The sequence below is a fragment of the Protopterus annectens genome, chromosome 13.part0, assembly GCF_019279795.1.
Source record: "Protopterus annectens isolate FY-2018-M chromosome 13.part0, PAN1.0, whole genome shotgun sequence".
Classification (NCBI taxonomy): Eukaryota; Metazoa; Chordata; order Ceratodontiformes; family Protopteridae; genus Protopterus; species Protopterus annectens.
Genome location: NC_056747.1, coordinates 739124822 through 739142100, shown reverse-complemented (window position 1 = coordinate 739142100; position 17279 = coordinate 739124822).

The window sequence follows — 17279 nt, the reverse complement described above, 5'->3', positions numbered from 1 at the left end:
GTTTTAAGTGGAATATAAATACATGCCACCATAATACTCCTTTGCCAGCAACCCCTTACTGCCACAAATCTACCATTATTATCTTTTTCCTAATTTGATCACTATTGGAGCTCCTCTAGCAATTAGGATAATGACTCCCCTTTTCCTTTGTCCCTGACACTTTCCTGAATATCCATCCTGAAATCCTTTTTTTTTTTTAATCAAATTCACATGCTCACTTATTTCCAAATGTGTCTCTTGTAGCATTGCCATTTGCACTCTACATTTCTTAATATAATTCAATACTTTTCCATTTTTGTTTATACCGGTGCGGCAATTCATTTTCCAAAATAATATGGATAGTATGATAAGAAATTATTCCCACCTATTATATATGACAGCTGTTCAAATGTCTGTTTCTATCTTTTGTATTGCATGCACCCACTAATGTTTAGCAGGTTGATCTTTTATATAGTTGTTTCTTGACATCTCCATTAAACTTGTCACATTTTACAAGACTTTTTGTTTTAATGAAAACCCTCAAAAAAAATCCCACAAACTATTAACTTAAAACAAACACACAAAACTATGTACTTCTTCAAATAATGAAGTTAACCTTCCTGATATGAACGTTTGTCCCAGATTGACAGCTGCACTCACAGGGACTACCTAAGCTAAAATTAAGGTTATCCATAGAAATATACATGTTACAGCCTGTGCTTTTACTTACAGTATTTGCTGTCTGTTCTTGTCTTATTTGTATTTCCCTCCCAGGTAAGAAAAACAAGTTGTATGTTTCAGAAAGCATTACCCTTTTGCCTTAAAAAGTGCTGTGGCTTTTATTGCCTGCCCCTGTAGTCAGCTTGTCTCAATGGAAACATAAGAACAAAATGTACAGTTGCCTCAGCTGTAGACTTCTCAACTTGCACTGAATATTTATTTGCTAAAGAAAAAAAGTTTCATTGCATTCAGTGTTCTCTTATTTATTTGATTCCACAAAAAATAAACTTATTAAACCAAGGGCCTTAATCCAAACATTCAGCTATGCAAAAGTAAGAGAAAATATGTCAACTCTACATGTATTATAATCTGTGCACTTTTACACCCCATTCCCACTTCAACAACCCAAGATTACAACACATTAACTTAAACATGCTTTTGTTCTACATTTCTTGTCTTGTTGCATTACAGTGCCTACATTTCTTAAAACTAAAGAAGATAAGTACTTGTTTACTGTAATATATTTATCACATACAAAAATAACTGAAAATGCTTTAATGTATAACATGCAATTTATGTCATGAAATGTTTTATACAAATACTGCTAAGAACACAATTGTTTTACTTAGTTACTTTTTTACTGTCCTTCCAAAGATTAATGACATGAAGTGGGGTATATGCTTTTCAGTCTCCCACAAATTTAACAAGCTCAGCAAAAGCCCAGTCTTTCCACTTTGTCTTGTAAAGCCATATTTCATAATATAACTGATGCTTTATAATCTCACATTTATTAATTAATTTTGGTGTTCCTGGTCTTCCTGTTCATTTCCATCTCCCCACCCCAGAGTATGGTTCAAGTCCAAGCTACTCCCACTTCTTCTAGTCAACTCCTGTGCTTTTTTCGGTCTCCCAACCATTTTCGTTTGGAACACTGGAAAAGGCTTTGTTGCTCATCTAGTCAGGATGAAGTAGACAAGCATTGTGGGTTCTGTTCAAGCAGCTTTATTATGTACAAACACATTAGAAATGAAGCTAAATAACATTAACTTATATACAAACTAGTTGTCTCATGCTTAGATATTCACACTCTGGCTGTACTCACAAAATGGCACTGAAGTTAGCAAGTGCTTGCTATTTATATGCAAATTCAGGTCTTAGAAATGCTTCTTAAAGGTACAACACATATTATTCTACATCCTCCCTCTTTGAAAAATGAGTCATGCAATATTGACAACAATGACTGACATGCAATTGATACAAAATAATGTTCATCATGCAATTATACAGAACTAGATACATATATGCAACTACATCCAAGTTGCTGTGTATTTCACACCGGGTCTGGAAATATGACCAAATCATGTGACATAGCAATTGGGATTGTCTCTGCTGAATGTTCAACCTTAGGGATATCAGAAACACCCTCAGAAATGGTAGTGGGAGCCAAGACACATTCTGGAATAGGAACATTGTCTGAATTGCTCTGAGATTTAAAGTCTGTATCACATGAACAATGCTGCGATATGCATTCTGATACAGGAAGAAGATATCTACAATTTCTCCTGTACTCCACATCCTCAGATTTCACAAAATAGGAGCTTGGCTGTGCACATATACGTGTTACTTGACCAATCCATTCAAAACCTTTTTCCATTTGTATCTTCACTCTCTCTTTCAATGGACAAAGAAATCTGATCGATTTGTCATAGCTGGACTTAGGAAAGAACACTTTCTAAATAATTGGGCTTTGATTGCTTTGTTGTTTTCAGCTTTAGGACTCAGCAAACTAGAACCAATAGGCAATGTTGTTCTGGTCTGCCTGAATAGAAGTCTTTGAGCAGGTGAGCCAAGTATATCATCACGGGGTATGTTTTTGAGACTGAGTAAATTCAAAAAGACATTGGTATTATCATGCTTTGACTTCTCAAGTAATTACTTTGTGCTGTGTACTGCACATTCAACTAGTCCAGTTACTGTGGATATTCTTGACTATTATTACCATGTACAAAGTCCCATTCTCTTGCAAATTTCTAAAACAAGTGACTGGTAAATTGCATACCATTGTCAGAGATGAGATTTTGTGGACTTCTATGGACTGAGAGATGATCTTTCAACTTAGTACTAACAGTTATGGAAGGTAGTTTAGGTAGTAGATTGATTGCAAACCAGTTTGAATAAGAGTCTACCAGTACTAAGTAATGTTGATTGTTTCACTCGAACATGTCAGTGGCTACTGTTGACCAAGGTAGTTCAGAAACTTGGCCTAGCTGAAGTGGTTCTTTCTGCGAATGCAGTTTAGTTCTGTTGCATACTAAACAAGAAGAAAGTACTTTATCAATGTCTTTTGCTAGAGAAGTCCAAAATCCTAGACCTCTCGCCCTTCTTTTGGTAGCTTTGGAACCTTGGTGACCATGATGCAAACTCTGGATATATTCGTGTTGTAAGGAAGCAGGAACAACAATTTTAAGACCTTTTTAAATGGGTCTATATTACATTCTCGAAAGCCGACAATGTCGAATCTGACATTGTCATCACGAGAATAGCGAAACTGCAGAACATCGAACAAGTAAACGGAAATCTCTGTAAGGGGAGATTTCCGTTTACTTCAATATAGTGCGGTCTCAGAGTTGGTATATTTAAGTAGCGGGGGGTATGGAGGGCACAGTTTAGGTTTTTTTTTGTTGTTTTTATTTATTTATTTATTTTTGTGAACATTCAATGTTTTAACAGTTTGATCACTAAAGGTTGACCTTTAGTAATTCGAACTGTTAAATATTCGATGTTCAAATATAGGCCCTTTGAAAGTAATGCCATCTTCCATTAACATCTCATCTTTATAAGGAAAGTAGGGTTGCACTTCTGGTGGTACACTAGATTGCTTTGACAGCCATCCATCATTGATGGAGCGATTGAGCTTTTGCAAAACTGGATCAGTCTTTGTATGATCTCTTAGCTCATCAAGTCTTGTGGTAAAAAAATAATGCACTTCCATGACATCAAAGTCAAAATTCTCTGCATCAAGCTGTTTCATTATATTTCTGAGTGATCTGGATAAGGTATCAGCCAGATAAAGAAGTTTGCCTTTGGTATAGACCATTTTGAAGTTTTACTTTTGCAATTTAAGCATCATTCATTGTAAACTTGCTGGAGCTGAATGCATAGGCCTCTTTAAAGTAGTAACTAGAGGTTGATGATCAGTTTCAATCTGAATATCTCAATCATAGATATAATCATGAAGCTTGGGACATGCAAACACTATAGCCAAAAGTTTTTTTCTCAATCTGAGCATATTGCATTTCAGCTTGGGTAAGTGCTGTAGATGCATAAGCTACTGGTCTACCCTCTTGACGATTGACTGCACCTAGACCAAATCTTGAAGCATCGCAGGAAAGAGTAACTGGTTTGTTGACATCATAGTATCTTAATGTAGCAATGTAATGTGAAGTAGCAATTTTCTGCTTAAGATCTTTAAATGATTTCTGGTGATGTTCTAACCATGGCCATGTATCATTCTTATTAGCTCTCTCACAGGTGCTGTCACGTCACTGAAGTCTGGTATAAACTTGTCTAAATAGTTGACCATACCAAGAAAACATTGTAGAAGCTTGTACATTATCTGGTGCTGACATCTCAAGAATGGCTGCTTGCTTGGACGGGTCTGGTCTCAAGCCAATGCTAGTAAATAAATGACCTACATATGTAACTTCTGGTAGTCTGAATTTGTACTTTAGAGGGTTCAGCTTCAAGTTCACTTGATGAGCTGTGTCTAGAGCTCTCAAGATTTCTGTCATGCACTGCTTCACCATTGCCTCTTACTAACAAATCCGCTACTATTATGGCACAAGGGTAACCTGAAAAAAATTGCTCCATTGCACCCTGAAAGACTTCACTTGCAGAATTTATTCCAAAAGGCATCCTTAGAAATTTGTATCTTGCAAACAGGGTACTGAATGTAGTCAGTAATGAAGATTTGCGATCAAGCATCACTTGCCAAATTGAACTTGTTGCATCTAAGACAGAAAAAAACAGTGGCATTCAGTATTAGAGCTGCAACTTCCTTGACTGTATGCATAGGATGTTGAGGTCTTAGTAATTCTTTGCTCAAATCTCTTGGGTCAATGCATATTCTGATTTTATCTGAGCCTTTTTTGTGAGCTGCTACCATGGATGACACCCATTCTGTAACTGGACAAATTATACCTTCCTGCACCATTTTGTCCAGCTGGGCCTTGACTTTATGCTGCATAACTATCAGAGCTTTCTTTGCTGGTCTGACCACTGGCCTAACTTCATAGAATACCCAACTGGAACTTTGCCCAAGTTGTCATTGAAAACATCAGTATACTCTGAAAAAATAGTGTTAGTGAAGCTGGAATTGGGACTTGTGCTTATTTGATTAACTTCTTTGGTAAAATAAAGCAGATTCATTCACAAACTGTCTCTGAGACCCAGTAATGACTGCACAGGTCTTTGGACTACATAAAATAATAAGCTATAACAGTTCTTGGCCACATAACACTACTAAGGCTTAAGTTTGAATTTCTTCACCTCCATAAGCAAGAAGTTTTGCAAAACTGGTAACATTTAGTTATTCACCAGCTCTCACTTTAGCAAAGGTATCTGCAGACATAACGTTACATTTTGAGCCAGTGTCTAATTTTAGTTCAGTGTGCTTACCATTGATCTGGACAGTACAGAATACTTAATTCTTTGCCAGTAAATCTACTGCATCAATTCTTTCACCAACTACTGGCACACCATCTACATAGAAAGACTGTTGCAGTTCTACTTGATCAATTTGCTTTTACAAATGACCTTTCTTTGTAACAGTATGAGGCTTACTTGATTTACAAATTTTTTGAAAATGGTTCCATTTCTTACATTGATGGCATTGCTGATCAAATGCTAAGCACTTTTCTCTTTTAGACTCATGGTTGGCACCACAATTGTGACAGTTAACAATAAAGCATGACTTGGAGTTTTGCTGATTCACGCTTGTACTGTACTGAGCATGCTCCTTTAACTGAACTAGTCTTAGAACTTGCTAGAAAATTGTGGGTTTTCCTTCCCACACCCACAGGAGCTACAGCTGCCATGTGCTTAGGCCTGTTTTTGCCAGCCACATATTGCATGCTGTCTATATTTGCTTTGGAGTCTGCTGAAACCATGCTCATCATTCACAAGCATATTCCTGTGCCTTTCTGTAACTTCATAGATTTAACAAATCTTGATAGCTTTGCTCAGCGTTAAATCACTGTCATGAAGTAGAATCTTTCTCACAGCAGTACTATTAATATCACACACAAGCCTGTCCTTTATTAACTCATCTTTTAAATTTATTTATTTTACATTTGTTAACTGGAAAAAATCCAGCTGGACAGGGTCCATTTTCAGTGGAGGGCTGGGGAGAAGCGCCAAAATATAAACAAGCAACAAATTACAAATATTACATGAAAGCAGTCAAATGTTCATAAAAGATTCTCATTTTCAGGTTAGAGTACCACAGTTAATATGATTAATAATTACTCACTTTGAGAGGACTAGTCAAAGAATTTACATGATAGGGCATGTCAAGGTATGCTAAGGTGGTTATTACACTAAGGTAGTTGACATAGTAGATAAGGTGTAAAATATGTCAATGCCTATGGTGTGAATAGGTTCAGTTTTGGTTGGAGAAGTCCAGTTACAGGAGAAAGTGAATTAAGTTATACATGGACAGATCCAAGTTTCCAGTAGGTGTGATTTAAGTAGTTTTTTGAATTGAATAACATTTGTGGTAGAGGTAATAGGGGTGCAAAGGTTGTTCCAGGCCTTAGCTATGATATGAGAGTAGAGAGGTTTTCCTGCAGTGTTATTAGCCCTTGTGGTACAGAGAAGAGATTGTGATAGAGCGGAGGGGGCGAGTAGTAGAGTAGTGAGCGAGTAGTTGTTGTAGGGCAGGTGTTTTTTCAGGGTTGGTAAGGATATTGAATGCAGTAGTTAGCTGTTGGTAGGTGAGTAGTTGGGGTAATTCAAGCCATTTAAGGTGTATTAATACTTGGCAGTGATGGGTTCTGAATGTAGAGTTATTGGCAACTTTTGCAATTTTGTTGTAGCAGGATTCAATTTTGTCAAGATAGTTTTTTCTAATGTGGGTTAATATTGGTGCTGCATTTGTGAGTGTAGACAAGGTGAGTTTAGGCTAAGGTGATTCTTGCTTTATCAGTGAGAAAGTTCTTGTGCTGATAGAGTACCCATTTTTATGGACCTTTTGGATGGTTTGTGCTATGTGAACATCAAAGTAGAGATTTTTTTATCTATTTCTACCCCGAGGAGTTTAATGTGGGTGGAAGGAATGATTAGAGTGCCATTTTTGGATGAGATAGATAAGGTTAGGGGAGTGGATTTGGATTTGTTTGGCATGAATAAAAGTAATTTAGTCTTGCTGTGGTTAAGGATAAGTTGGATACCAGTGATCCAATTTTCAACAGTAGAGAAAGATTCTTGGGCCAGTTGCTGTAGGGTAGAGAGAGATGGTGCTGCACAGATGAGTGTTGTGTCATCAGTGTACTGTACAAGGGAGGCTTGTTGTGTGGCAGTGTGCAGGCTATTTGTGAATATGGAGAAGAGAAGTGGACCCAGTCTTGAGCCTTGTGGTACTGCTATGGAATTGGGAAGTAGAGTAGATAGACAGCAGTCTGTCCAATGACAAGATGTACTACCACAGAGGTAACTGTTAAACCAGGATATGGTAGAGGTAGCAAAGGATAGGGATGTGAGCTATCTATTACTTTTGGGTGTGACACCATGTCAAATGCCTTGGACAGGTCCAGAAAAGTAGCAGATACAAAATTATTATTGTTCTTGTGTTGATTAATTTGATTTGTGAAAGAGGGAAGTGCAGTAGTTGCATTGTGATGTGGATGAAAGCCGTGCTGGGTGGGGGAGAGAAGATTAAATGTGTTCAGATGTTGCATGATTTGAAAATAAATACATTTTTCAAGGAGCTTGGATAATGGTGAAAGTATGGCTATTGGGCTGTAGTTGGAGTAGTCTTAGGAGTGGCCGCCTTTATGTAGGGGTATGATGCAGGATATTTTCCAAATTTGGGGGATGTAGGCTTCCTGGATGGACCAGTTGATGAGGATTGAAACTGGATAAGCCAGTGAGTCAGCTGCCATTTTTAGAACGGTAGCAGGTAGACTATCTACAGCTAAAGTAGTAGGTTTCAGGTTTAAAAGGAGATTTTTGATTTTAGTTGTTGGGACTGGTGAGAGTTTGAAGGGGGACTGGTGAGAGATTGAAGGGGGGTATATTATTTGGTGTTGTGTTACAGTACTTGGAGAGTTCACATTTGTAGTTGTAGGTTGGGTGTGGGATTAATTTTGGATAATTGGGTGGACAAAGTCTGGATTGAGTTTATAAAATGATGGTTAAATTGGGAAGCGATGTCATACTTATCATTATGTGTGGAGGCAGGGATTGTTGTGTTAGGTTTTAAGAGGGAGTTGATGGAGTGCCAAAACTTTGGTGGGTTTTTTTGAGTATTCGTTTTGGAGACTTAAAAAGTAGTTTTATCTAGTTTGGTCTTTTTTTTTTGGATAGATTCCTAAGTTGTTTTTAGTTTTGCATGGCTTGGTTAGAACTGTCTTTTTTCCAGGCCTTATCTCTAGATTTAAGTAGTGCTGTAGTATCCCTATGTAGCCATGGAGCATAATTTGCTTTGGCTCCTTATTTCATAATAGGAGCGACAGAGTTGAGAATGCTGATAAACATATTGTTGAAATAGTCAACTGCTTTGTCTAGACCTAGGGTTAGTAGGTGATTCCAATTGCATTGTTTTAAGATGTCATTTAGGTCCTTTTGGTTTACCTTATGGACATCCCTGATCTGTCTGTAAATGATGGAGTTTGAGTCAATGGTACATTTCCTGAGAAGGAAAGTGGGGTGATGGTCACTTAGTCCATCTGGAAGGCATCCAGTTTGGTAGTTTTGTCTGGGGTTGTTTACTAGTGTCCAAGCAAGTATAGAATGTTTATGGGATTTATTTATTCTAGTGAGTTCCTGAATAAGTTGAGTAAATCCATAAAGGTTGACTTGGCTAGAGGAGTTAATTGAGCTACAAGCTAGCCAGTCTGTATTTAGGTCCCGTAGTAGGATAGTCTCTTGTAGTAGGTTATGGTTGAGCCATTGAAGCATTTCTTCTATAGTGGAGGAGTTATTACCTGGAGGGATGTAGCTGCAAAGAATGTTGATGTCTTTTTCCTTGTTTAGGGCCAAGACAGACCCTAAGGTTTCAGCATTTTGAAGTATGGGTATAGGGTTAAGAAAGGGTTTGAAGTTCAGCGTACTCTTAAACAGAATAGCGACACCACCTCTTTTCCTGCTAGATCTGTCTAGTCATAGCATATTGTAACCTGGAAGGAGGTTGTCTTCATTGAGGGTGTTGGGTTTTAACCAGGTTTCAGTTATGGTATGTTAGGGGAGTACTGACTAATGAAGCCATGCAGGTCAGCGATTTTGTTATAGATACTTCTGGTATTTATGTTTATGATGAGTAAATCAGATTTACCTTTATTGGCAAATATGTTGTGAAGTGGGCCTGGATTAGGATGTATGTCTCCTGAAATCACCAAACTTACATGTTTTAACTTTGTTCCTCAGGTCATTAATATAAGCTGCAAAAGTTTCTCCTTGCTTCTGATCTCTTGTGTAAAACAGATGCCTCTCTAATGTAACATTGGTCTGGGGGTTACACATCTCTCTGAATTTGCCCTTCAAACACTCTGGGTCTTACGTTGATTCAGCCTGTACAGTAATACGATTTTCCCCTTCACATTCATAAACTGCTGGTGCATATACAAATGAACACTCCCTTTCAATGGCCTCTGACCTTGCTAGGTTTCATAAAATGAATGTCCTGGTGCATGCATCTTTATCAGAATAAGCTGCTTGTATGAATATATCGTACTCTTGCTCAAATATTCTCTAATTCCCTGCAATATTCTGATGAAATACAGGTGACAGTGGTTTTTCAAAGCAGTCTGCCATACTAATACATCTCAGTGAAGACTTTTGCCAGTATGCACGAACATACACACATGCCAGAAATTTATGCCAGTACTGGCAACTATGCCCAATTGCACAAGCCTCTGTATAACTGAACTTTGTGAAATAAGTTTCCTGGGCACTGTAATACTCTTGAAATCACCTCTTATCAGTGTAAGGAACATTTCAAGTAACTGCACTGTATGAATAAACTGGGCGGAAGAAGCTGAGACCAAGAAACATTTCAAAGTAACTGCACTTTGTGAATAAACAGTACACAGCACACTGACATTTTCCCAAATGGCTGTACTTTGCTAAACAACTCTGTATAGTGCAAGAAACACTCTATAATGGCAGCACTTTGCGAAAAGACACACCCAGCACAAGAAACTTTTCGAAATGGCTGTATTTGCCTGCACTTTGAAATAGTGGAGCTATGCACACAACAAACTCTTTGGAATAAATGCACAGTAGTCAACACATACTATAAGCATTTTCACACACTTTGAGATACTTTAAATAACTCTAGTTGTATTATTCACAGCTCCAATCAATGCAAAGGAGTAGATCATGCCAAAACTCAGTAATTTGCCAAAAAAAATGTAGTCACCTTCCTTTATACTTAATGTACGCTTGTTATATTTGTTTTGCTCGTTTAATCTCTTTTCATGCCCATTATATTTTCTTGTTTGTTTTAACTCTAAACATGCTTGTTTTGCAATTCTGAGGTAATTCTGAACCCACTGTATGCTTTTCTGATGCTTGTTTTATCAACTATCTTAATTTCAAACATGTTGTCTGACTAATAAGCTTTTCATGCTTCCTGTTTGCTTAATAATGCATTTTGTGCCCCTGTAATGCTGTTTTATCTTTTTAAATAAATAAATAATCTGTGCAAGTTTGCATTACCTTTAATTCATTTCTGGCCCTTTTTTGCTCTGAGTACACTTAATTTGCCTTCACTGTTAACTCTGCACCTCATGGCTCTGAAAAGCAGTCTCTGGAATCCCGGTTTTGATAGCATGTTGCTCGTCTAGTCAGAATGAAGTAAAAAAACATTGTGGGTTCTGTTCAAGCAGCTTTATTATGTAGAAACGCATTAGATATGAAGCTAAATAACATTAACTTGCATACAAACTAGCTGTCTCATGTATAGATGGTCACACTCTTGCTGTACTCACAAAATGGCACTGAAGCTAGCATGTGCTTGCTATTTATATACACATTCTGGTCTTAGAAATACTTCTTAAAGGTACAGCACATGTTGTTCTACAGGTTTCACTTGTAAAGTCTCTCTATGAGCTTTATTATCAAAAGAATGAGAAGCAGACTCCCCTTCCGATTGATGGCTCACTTTTTGTTAGACAAACTGTTGTATTTCCTCCTTGGCCTGCTCTGCATCAAAAAATATGTTGATCCTCCAGGAAAATATTTCTGAAAAAAGTTGGGTACAGCAGTTTGAATATCACACCCACCTCTTATCATTCCCTGATTACTGGGATAAATTTACTTCTCTTCCTGGTGCACAGTGAATAATCATTTTCCACAAACACTCTGCTGTCCAGTTTTTAATAATTTGCCCCTTCCCACAAGTCTGTCAGGTTCAACTCTTTCTGCTGATGTGATTGCATCTTTACTAATACTCGTCTTCGCTACTTTCTCATGGCTAGTTTTGGGGGCATACACACAATGTACCCTGTCAGTTAAAAAAATTCTGCTGTGAGATGCCAGTCTAGTTGCTTATTTGTGCTTTCATAAAATGTATATAGTTTGTTCCAGTTTCTCTGGTACAGCAGAAAATTTCAGGTGTTCCCTGTATGCTCTGTCCTCTAGCTCTACCATTTTTTTGAAACAGCTCTTCTTAAGCAGTCTCATACTCAGCCAGCCTTTTTTTCATTCCGACCTCTAATTTTTGCAGTTTTATTAGTTCATCTGAATAGCTTTTTAAAGCTTCTTTCATTCTCCAGGCTTTTGTTACTTGAATTAATGTACTCCTTCAATGCTTCAATCAGCTCTGAACCCATTTCATTTATTTTTTCCACTAGATTACCGAAAGCCATGTCTTGTACCAAAGCTGGAGCTTGAACAACTTTTTGCTGAACAGGTGCAGAATTCTTCCCAGGCTGTGTTTTCTCACCACCTTTTCTAACTGATTTTCTTTTGGGTTGTCTGTGTTTTTTTCTTTGCTGGCTTCCAGGTAATGTACTTACTAGCCAGTGACCGAATTTAGTAAAAATGTCAGTTACTGGCCTTTATCTCTCAATTTCTGTTTTCACACTGGGAGAGCTGAAACTAAGCTGTTAATCAGTGTACGGCTGTCTTGGAAGTCTCCTCCTAGTTTTATTTGTATGCACTCCACCAATCTGTCCAATTTTCATAATCAACTCTTATCGTGACATACTCTTCCCATAAAATCTTGTATTCCATTTTCATCTCATTTGTTTTAGCAATCTCTCCAGTGAATCTTTTTTCTTCATTTCCTTTATTACTTCTCTGTTATCCCTTATTCTATCTCGCACTGCTTTATGGTTTGGAAACTCATCTATTTCTACCTTACCTGTTATTTCTTTAACATCTTTTAAATAAATAGAGTAATCTGTTTAATTTCTCAAAGTCTACCCTTTATGTATCCATTCTCTATTTTTTTTCTATTTTCAACCCTTCATATCTCATTATTCCTCTTATTACTTTAATATCTTCTGATATTTTCCCTTTCTCAAATTATAGTTAAAATCGCCATACATAATAGCTGACATTATTTAATGGAACAATACTTTTTAGTTCCTCAAATGTTCTCTTCTATGTGAGTCAGCTGTGAGATTTAAGCTTGCTATATCCAGTTGTCTTCAGAATATTTTTCTTGGAGGATCAAAGACATTTTTGGATGCAGAACAAGCTAAGGTGGAAGTAAAGTTTATCCAACAAAAATGTGAGCCAGTGAGAAGGGGCCTCTGCTTCTCATTCTTCTGACAGTAAAGTTCATAGAGAGACTTTGCTAGTGAAACCTTTTCCATTGTTCCAAAGGAAAATGCATGAAACATGGAAAAAAGCAAAAGAGATGACTAGAAGAATCAGGGGTACTTTGAACTTGAACCCGAGTCTGGTGTTGGGAGATGGATCAGATGATCAGAAAGAAGAACAACACTGAAATTAGTGAATAAATGGGAGACCATAAAGCATCATTCACAGATGTAAAATATGGCTTTGCAAGTAAAAAAAAAAAAAGAGAGAATGGATTTTTTTTTACTTTGTTAAACATGTGGGTTGACTCTAAAGCATATACACCACTTAGTCATTCATGTTTATATTATTATATTATTGTAGCAATTATAGGAGACATGAACCAGTACGTGATATATACATAATGTAAATGACAGTAGATAATTTAACATTCTGTAAGCATATCATATTGTAGTCGAGTGTATCACCTTCTGGAAACAAATATAATATTTTTTAAGGAATGATGCATCAAATATATACAAAAATAAATACATATAGTTGCAAACATTTAAACATACATTTACATTAAATACATATAGTAGCAAACATTTAAACATACATTTACAAACAGCCAATTTTCTAAAGGTAATGACACTCTGCAAGGCGGTCATTAATGGGGAATAATGGACCTTACAGGGGTACTGAGGCAATCTGCCTGAAGTGTTAGGCCTCAGAATGCCTCTGGGTGGTTTGTTATACTCCAGTAACACCCACAATGTGTTGGATATTATTACTTGCTTATTACTACTTGTTATTCAAATCATTTGTGTTACTGTCTGCAAAAAGCCCCCTTAGAGAAAAGCTCATGCTGGTGTGTACAGTACTTAATGCAGAACAGATGTTGAGACTCTTCCAGCAGTGTATACAACCTCCCATTGTTCCCTCTTTTGCTTCTCTTGTTTGTCTACCTTTGATAATGTCTGTAGTGTTATTTTTTGCTCACAGTTTTGTAGTCATTAGTATTATACTTTTTTAAGTATTGAATTATGTTAATTACCAGAAAAAAGATGGTAGCATGATATAACTTCAGCTTTATGTAGAAGAACATGCTTAGCCATTGTCTGTGGTTCACCAATGCAAGACAGATGCCACATTGTTCCACAGGACAATTAACTGCTGGATTAAAAAGTGGCCAAATGATGATTGATATGGTGAGTGAGAAGTGTCTTTGTTTTGTCACTGCATGTGTCTTTGTACTAAACAGCTAATGCTGTAGATGCACTTTCTAATTGATAGCGATGGACCACGCTTACTTTGTGGATTTAAGGGCACATTATATTTGCAGTTATCTGACTTTGATTTAATATTTACTAATTAAATTTATACATTTTTATGACATATGACTATCTATGGCTCTTACAAATGTGATCACTTGTCGGAGGGACATCACATTTCTCACATACATGACCTTTACAATAATGTAAGTACCTTTCCCAAGTCAGTCCGCCAACAATGATGACTGATGAGGCAGTTATTTGAAAATCATCTAATTTTTCCCCAGACCCTGATCCCACATCCAGAGTACATGTGATATTTGTAAGAGAAAGTGCAAGTTTAAAGGTTCAAGAGATAGTGTCACTCCTAAATCCAAATAAATTTATACTAATAGTATTTTTATATTCAACTAAACAAATTATCAGTCAGTAATACTAGAATTGAACTAATCGAAGAAAGTCCACAGAAACGCAAACTAATAAATCCAATGAGGAAAGGCAGAAGGTGAGGACTCCACAAAAAATGTTTTATTCAATAAAAGTTAGTGCTTTCATCCACTCCCAATGAGTGAACTTCATCAGACAAAGTACATAGGAAATTACATAGCATAAGTATCCTTAAAGGTGACATCAGATCCTTTGTTCCCAACTTCAATTAATTAAAAAAAAACATAAATATAAATATAAAAACAAATATCTATATACAAAAGTAGAAAATTGTTGTTGTTCCTTACTACTATGTAAATAAATATATATATTTTTTAAAAATCATCTTTCTAATGATTTTAGTTTCAACAAACATTTTACATTGCATTGTTCATTCAGACCAGGGAATGCAAAAGCGTTCAGTTGTAATTGGCAGATAAGCTCTTTTTCCTCTAAAAAGAGTGACCAGGGGACCCCCCCCCCCCAAATGTCAGAGGGAACTTGATCTAATACTGAAAATGAAAAGTCATGCACTGTGTTACTAGAAATGTGTCTAGCTAGGGCATTTGTGGAGTTTTTTTTCATTGTTGTATAGATGCTCATAAATGCTTTGTCTAACTTGTCTGTCTTTCCTACATAGAAACATCTGCATTTTTTACATTTAGCCAGGTAGATCACTCCCCTGGTTTCGCAAATTTACCCCGGATAGATAATTTGTGTTTATTGACACAGATATCTCTACCTATCTCAGTTTACTTGCAAAAGTTACATCTCCCAAATTTATATATCCCAGAATTATTCACATACTTCCTACTTGGTCTTTCTAAAAAACTTTTCAAATTGAAGCCTCTCTTAAAGGTTACTCTGGGCCTCTCACCTAGTTTAAGATGGACGGAAGTATCAACAATAATCAAGTCCCAGTTTTTTAAAATAATCTCTCTCAAGATCGGGGCTTTTGTAGAAAAAAGGGTGATGAAAGAGCATTAAAATCATTCACTTCCCTCATGTTCAAACCAACTCTTTTAAAATCTGTAAATGTTGTAGTAAATTGAACTTCCGTCACTCTGTTAACATTCAAAATGGGTTTAAAAATGCCCTTTCTTCTCTTTTCAGTGACTTCCAAAATTATGTTGTTCCCTAAAAATAATGGATATGCTCTTTTTAAGAACATATCTTTAAGTAGGTCACATTCAGAATTAAAAGTAGTTTCTAAAGAAGACATTCTTGCTGCTCTTACTAACTGACCCTTGATTATGACCTTTTTCTGGTGTTGTGGGTGCGAGCTATCGTAATATAAAAAAAATATTCAAATATGTTAGTTTTCTATATATACTTGCCAGGTATCTATCTTTTGTAATAAGAACATCTAAAAAAGGGATGACATCATGGCTGAAGTGGAAAGTAAAGTTTAAAATATCATAGTAGAATTATGTTCTACAAATTTTTCAGCTGCATCAAAGTCACCCTTAAATAATATAAAGATGTTGTCCAAGTAACAGGTGTACCATTGTACTTAAAATGGTCATCCTTAAATAAACAATCCCTTTCCCAATGAGCAAGTACACAATTAGCAAAGCCCCCCCCCCCCCCCCCCCATGGCCACCCCGGACTTCTGTAAGTAAAAATCATTATTAAATAGGAAAGAATTGTTAGAAAGTACAATGTCTAAAAGCAATTCTATCAAATAATTTTCACCATTGTCTACACCTTTATTGTGGAAAAAGTCTCTCATTCAATTTAAACCTAACTCTTGGGGAATTACTGTATACAGATCTTTAATATCAACCGTTAAAAAATTCAATGTTTCATCAAAACCTAGTGAATTCATGTTGTCTAAGAAATGCCATGAATCTTGGCAAATTTGTTGTTCTACCCCCAAAATCATCTTCAACTTGCTGTCCACTAATTTGGCACAGGCATAAGTAATTGAACCTCTACCATTGACAATAGGGTGTAAGGGAGGGTTTAGTATATCCTTGTGTATTTTAGGTAATGCAAAAAATGTAGGAATCTTAGGGGCTGACATACTCATATAATTGTAAGTGTCAATATCAATGATCCTTTCTATAAACAAATCATTGAGCAACGACCTAATTCGCTGATGGGCCCCATTAACTTAATTCAAAGATACCTTATCATATGCTTCTATTTCTAACATATGCGTCACTCTATTGGTGTAATCCTCCTCATCCGTAAACACCAGCCCTCCCCCTTTATCAGGTTTCATCACACGGATATTGTGTGGCCTTAATGTGTCATGTGCCTGTCGTTCATTCCTAGTTAGATTCAAATTACCTTCTCTAAGAAAAGAGTTAGATCTACTTAACGTGTCAAAAATCTATTTCACACATTTTTTTCAAAAAACATTAAAGTAGGGTGTAATGGAGGATTAACTAGAAACTCTACAATTATCACTGTACACACTGTTATTGCCAAAAAGTAACTTTAAATCCAACTTGTGTAAAAACAGTTTAACATCAATTAGAGCTTTAGCTAGATTTTCCTGCTTGCTTGGAACAAAATATAAACCCTTAGACAAGACATCCATTAAATTTTGGGTAATGGAAAAAGACAAAAAATTGTATACTTTAAAATCACCTGTGGAATTGATAAAAATGTTAAGGTTAGAATTATTATCTACAAAGAGACATTGGTTATTGTCTGATTCCACAGATGTTCATCGTGTCACTCTGTTGCAGTCATCACATTTGGGTTATCTTGTTGTCAGGCGGTCCCGCAGTCGGCCAGATTTCCAAAGTCTTGGTCCGATGTCGGTTGCTGTCGCCTCATCCCTGACGTCAGTGCGCCAGGGGTACATATATTGCAACTGATGCCATTTTCTTCAGTCTTTCTTGCCGTGCGGTGCCCAAAGCAGAAGCAGTTCGCAAGTGCCAGTCGGCCGACTCCTGAGAT